General features: G+C 33.9%; 1 long non-coding RNA gene across 1 annotated transcript; it reads right to left on the reverse strand.

Annotated features, from left to right (window-relative positions):
• Positions 1–1,198: 1,198 nt before the first annotated feature.
• Positions 1,199–2,889, reverse strand: LOC133219411 (uncharacterized). The gene is made up of 3 exons (XR_009727434.1): positions 2,852–2,889; positions 1,940–2,084; positions 1,199–1,330 (listed from the first exon to the last, which is right to left on the reverse strand). It is a non-coding gene; the product is annotated as an uncharacterized LOC133219411 (long non-coding RNA).
• Positions 2,890–6,237: the final 3,348 nt, after the last annotated feature.

Consider the following 6,237-nt stretch of genomic DNA (forward strand, 5'->3'; position numbering starts at 1 on the left):
CAATAGAAAAACATAAAAATATAAACAGGAAGAAAATGCACATTATGTATTTCAATAGTCAAAAGGAGTCGAGTTCATTTTCCCTATCCCATATTATCAAAATCTATCAAGTCAGAGAATATACTTCATATAGTCTGTGAACATCATTTATTCTGTTGGGAGACCAGTTTGTTAATGTCTGTCCCATTGCTAGTTTTAAAGGTTTTACCAGAGCTTTCTTCCTTGATAATTGGGATTTTCTATTTATTTTCAAATGAATTCAAGACAGTTTATAGCCATTCTTTTTTTGCCCATGGGTTTAACGAGTTTATCCTTCCCTAGTGTTGATCTCCTCACTTCCAGAACTGTATTTACAATCCTTCACTGGCATTGTATATCTGCGTACAAGGCCAATTCCTCTACTGTCTGTTTAGATAACCCTTTTCTTCTTGTTATGAGATTTTTTGCAGTTAGCTGCAAAAGTTTATTTCTGGGCAATTTATCCTGAATGTGGGTGGTCAGAAATACATATATTCTATGATTTTATAGAGGTCTTGTTTAACTATGAGCATCCCTCACTGTCTTAGGAACATCTTACTAGATAGAAAAATGCCAGTTCTGCATTTATAAGTAGCTCATGATTGTACCATACTGACAATGCAATGTCAAACTGTGTGCAGTACACAAGCCTTGCTCCTCTTCCAGTAATTTCTGTTAGGAAGGTTTTTAGCATGAATTCAGAAATTCTATTAAACTTTATAATATAGTACTTTTAGTACTAAATTTAATCAAAGCTATTTTATTCCCATTCTTGAAGTCTTCAGGTTCTTCTAGAACGACATTCTAATCCCCTTTTGTGTTGATGCTCCTAGCTTGGATCCTTCATCAGATTTCAGTAACAAGTTCCTTTTTTTTTCCTTTGTTGATAAAAATCAATGTTCTCTATTCCTGATTTTCAGTTAACTGGTTTATCAAACATAGCTCTATGTCTCTATTGCATTTTATCCCATTTTCTGTTTATTAGACATTTATGAATACTCATTTAGAAGATTATCTAAAAGCACAGAAGCTATCATGGCATTTCAGGTTAGGCTGCAATAGATGATATCTTACCTGTAGTCACCAGTAGCCCTAAATGGATATTGCTTTGATTGCTGTGCTGTCACTTTAATAATTCTGAAAGAAAGTAGCCATAAAAATAGTTTGTAATCATGGCAAATACAACATTCATTAAACAGAGTAAGTTGGATAGAAATATCTTCTATCAGCTCAAGAAAGAAAAGGGATCCATATATTGACAGTCATTAGATGTTCATACTTCTGCATCAAGCAGGGTCCCTGTAATTGCATCCTGAGGGATTAGACAATGAAGAACACACTGTTATATGGTCTGATTTTAATCAAATACATGGAACATACATCATGCACTATTATTAAAGTGACTATCTTGTGGATTAATATAGATATATACATGCTCACATACCTTTTCAAGTGGACTAAATACAGCTTTTGCAATTCTCTGATTAGTGACAGTTTCTCTTGTCACCTCCATTCTCGTAAGTTCTGTTCAAAATGCCAGATACAATACTTAATACGTTGTCATACTATGCATCACACAACTTTCAAATAAAGACAAAGGGTGCCAGTATTATGTGAAGTTACATCTATTCTCAATAATTTACTGAGATATTTCTCTGTGACATAGCAATAATTACAGTAAAATTGGAAAACATGGTCTTCAAGTCAAGAGATTATTTCCCACTTGCAATAGGGAGAAAATAAACAAGCAATTAGGTTTAGTAAGCTCTGAGCACACAAATGCAAGGGTTGAAGTAAGCCAGATGGATTTAAAGAGATTTCTTCCTTCATTGTGCTGGCACACTCTGAATATCACAAAATAAATTCAGTTTACATTTTATAGGTCTGTGTGTGTATGAAGGTAGCCACTCAGACATCTTACCTTGTTCTTTTTTGACACATAATCACTGTAAACCTTGAACACTTGTGTCTAATAGGGACAAATTATTAATTGGGTAATTCATCAGAAGCTGGTTATCTTTGTCACTCACCAGTGTCAGGTGTTTCTTATATTCAGCAAGCCATCTCTAGAGAAAATATGGGAAAAGATGGAAGGTGGTAAATTATTAATGATCTAACTTTGCTCTGATTTGAAATAGCTTCTGTCTGTTTTTCTTAACGTCTCAGTAAGTCAATCAAATCTGTGAACTGAGCTTCTGTTGAAATGAATTAGGATTCCAAGGAGAATCTTCCTTAATCTTAAAACGGGCTTGACAAGTTAAAATTTTATTTCACACTAGTCTTTTTTTTCTGAATTTATATGCATTCATTTCTTTATCAAACTTGTTTCTGGTGTGCAGTATTCACAGACCTAAATTCTTTATAACCTGCTAGCTGATATGTAGCTGGAAGTCTAGACTTTTCATGGTTGCTACTAGATTATGTCATTGACTATAGCAGCCTGAGACATACTTTATGATAGCAGATACGTTTTGTATGGTTTTATCCATTCTCAAATTAGATCCATTACTAATACTATAGAACTTAAAAGATTACTAAAAATTTATATCAGTGAAGACCAGTAATCCTTCCATTTTTGTTTCAAATATATCTTAAAAAAAAGAAAAAGAAAAAGAAAGCATGATGGAAAACTTACTGAAAACATTAACTATAGGCAAACCTTTACATAATTTCTAACTATACCACTTTTTGTGCTGTGGTAGGAGTTTTGAAAATATGGAACATAATGTTTTATTCACTGTAAAAATTGCATTAACTGCCAAATAATATTCCCCCAAATTTAGGATATTGAGCACCTGCAGTGATGAAGGGTTTTTACCGTATTTGGAAATACCTCACTGTCTCTGTTTGGGTAAGAAACTTCAAGCAAATCAACTGCCTGTTCCTTAAGGAAACTCTCCTGATTACACCTTAAAAAATTTACATATCTGGAATCTCCAAAATGCATTTCTAATACATAACATGAAAGTTGTATGCTTATGGTTAGTCTACAGGTAGTCTTGAAAATCATTCTCCATCTTCTCAAGAAGCACCTAGTACAGAAAGTAGGAGGTGCCAAACAGTTCCTCTTTATTTTCCCTCAGGAATTTGAAAGTGTACTACCTGGATTTAGGGTGCTCCCAGAGTCAAAATGCAACCTTAACTGGCTGTTCTAATATTACCAGGAAACTTAGGATATCTTCAAACAAATTATTTTTTTTGAGACATGAGTTTTAAAATGACTGCAAATGCACCTGATCTCATAGGCATGCATACCACATACATAGCATGTTCTTATAGTTTGATAGAAAATGAATGATAGCAGAAGCAATATGTATTTTTTTCTGTTTTATTGGGATTTAGTGTATTCTTGATTCAGCTTCTATTCCGTTTCTTCAAGGATAGGAGTCTCACGATGCACGATCTTTTTTCAAATATCTAAATGTTCAGTGTGTTTAGAAATTGCTCCTTATCACAACAAAGAGGACTCAAAGATGCATAGACAGTCAGTTAAAAGGCTCTTGACTTAAAAAAACACCAAACCTAGAGATTTTTCATAGCCCGTGATAAGAGATTTGGATCTTGTTCAGAGTTGTATTTTCACCAAATCCATTTTAACGCTAGATCACATTGCACTTGCAATGAAAGGAAACTACAAATATAATAGGAGTGTAAACTGTTCTGTAGGGACATTTTGATAAGAAGCTGTTGTTTACGCTGAGTCCCTTCTTTTGTTCAGCAAGGAAAAACTGCCAAATAAAATCCACTTAATGTGCTGCTCTCAGATGTTAAAAATAACATTGTTTAATAAGGAGTGATTAATCCTTCAACTGTTCATATTGCTTCGGGATTCACTCATAATACATACTTGATTGTAAAAGTAGAACATATTCTGTTCAGTACTGCCCTTTTTAGTTGTGGGTATTTTTTAAGAAAGAGGGTTTGATTGGCATTATTTGTTCTGGTTCTGTAAACAAAACACAGAGAAATAGACATTGTTAAGTGTCATTATGACAATCAAACTCTTCCACTTAAGAAAGTAGTTTTGAGTTGCATCACTTTGTCAGTAAATCTAGTGATTTCTGAAGCTGTTTTGGGATCAGTGACTAACGGGGGAGAAAATGAAAATGGAAAGTAGGAACAATATGAACTTCATGAGTTACTTATCTTTGGGAGAGATACACATCACATCAGTGATGCCAAAGAAGCTCAGCAGCTGTGCATGTGGTAGGGTTAAGTTCTGGGATGTTCTCAGTAAGAAAAGAATATAATCACAGAAGTACAATCAGCAATCAAAATGCTGGGAGGTATTTGGCATATTTAGGTAGGCATAAATGTCAGTTAACAAGTAGTTTTTCCTTTTTGTTTCCTAGTAACTAAATATGTGTCTGAGTTGTACAATACTTACCTGCTTCCTTATATAGCACTTCTGCCTTCTGCTGCGAGTCCTTACTGAATATACAAAACTTTTGTTTATAGAAATTTTCAACACAATTTAACTTCAAAATATGTTTTACGTCAAAAAAAAGCAGACAACTTCAAATAATAAATAGCTTGGGGTAAAGAGCATATGTAGACTGCAATTACATCTACAATAGTACTGTAATTCATATGAAGAATGAGCTTTTGAACTGAACGTTTCTATCACCTACTAACTGCACTTTGGCTGAGACAGCTTAATGACTTACAGTAGGTGAAGTGAGTTCCTTTCAAACAGATATAAACTGAAATGTGCACTATAAAACTGCACCTGATGTCCTCCTGGACATTCAGATTACAAGCCAAGAAGATAGTCTAAATTCTGCCAAGACTTGTAACATGTATATTGTGAGTTTATCAGATTCAATTGCTGTTTCTACAGATTCAATCCTATTTCACTGCATTGCCTAGTATTGATAAGGCAGGACATTATCTATTTATTAATATTGACACAGCCCTTTAAAACCATATGAAAGATAATGGGGTTGCAGAATATAACAAAAAAGCATATTTAGATCATAACTTAAAAAAAAATGTGAGAAGAGAAAAGGTAATTCTTTCAGACATAGAAATGACCAAACTTTCTGTGAGCATGTAGGGGACAAGATGATGAAAAAAATATGCTTTGGATTTTTCAGGAACAAGTTACATCAAATCAACATAATTTCCTTCTATGACTGTGAACACATATGTGAACAGGAAAGAACATTACAGCTTTATGATTTTGCCTCATGACAAGCTCTAATAAGGAGGATGTAAAGAGAAACTTTTATTAGATGGTTTCATAACTGCTTAGAAAGCCAACTCCATAGTTAATGTTATCTATGTATCTTTCGTTACCTTAAGTAAGGTGGAAAACTCAACAGTGGACAGACAGAGACAGACTCCATATAGAAGAGGCAACAAATATGGACTAGGCATTTGAAACTGGTTGAAGCTAATGTTTTGAAACTGGTAATCTAGCAATTGGAAATGTATTCTGCATCCTGGTTAATGAATCTGGATAGCAGTCAAATTCCACTCCGATTTCTTGAAATATGTTACACCTCCTAAGGAAAAGGTTATACCAACTTGTTTAGGTTAGATCAACATTAAATATAATGGTTTAGACTGACAGCTAGTTGATTTGGAACATGTTCTTCTTCTACTTACCCTGCAAATTCAACCTTAAGGTCTGAAAATCAAACCAAGATTTTCCTTGAATAAATCACTGCCAAGATTAGTAAGATTCAGCAGGACAACTTCTGGCCCCTTTTATACCCACATGATAAGTTTGCCTTCAAATTATCTACTCTGACTTGTATGATCCTGTTGCTTTGGTCAGATCTCATATGTTCACCTAATTAAAAATTTGTGAACAAACCAATTGAGATGCAATACAATCTAGAGCCAACTTTGTTCTGTCAGTAAAACAGGAAGCTAGCATAATGAGTATATTTAAAAGACAGTGAAAGTGAAATAACTGATTTTCACTTATTTCACTGTTCAGAATATATTGTATCCCTAGGACCCTGTCAGAAAATTGTTCAGGCCCTGCTTTTTCAGAATCAAGAGCTGTCTTTTTCACTGGAATACATGTTCCACTCAGCTTTTGAATATTGTATTTTTATAATCTGTGATCTTTCTTTTAACTAGGTGAATCTGAATGCCTGAATAAAGCTGCCAAGCCACAAATAATAACATGAATCTTATAAAAAATGCTATAATCAGACCAGATTGTTTTCACTGTTTTGAATACCTTCTTGAATACTGAAGTGAATC

The sequence above is a fragment of the Neopsephotus bourkii genome, unplaced genomic scaffold (assembly GCF_033783945.1).
Source record: "Neopsephotus bourkii isolate Nb327-2 ecotype Australia unplaced genomic scaffold, CSIRO-AGI_Nbou_v1 NB_1350, whole genome shotgun sequence".
NCBI classification, from domain to species: Eukaryota; Metazoa; Chordata; class Aves; order Psittaciformes; family Psittacidae; genus Neopsephotus; species Neopsephotus bourkii.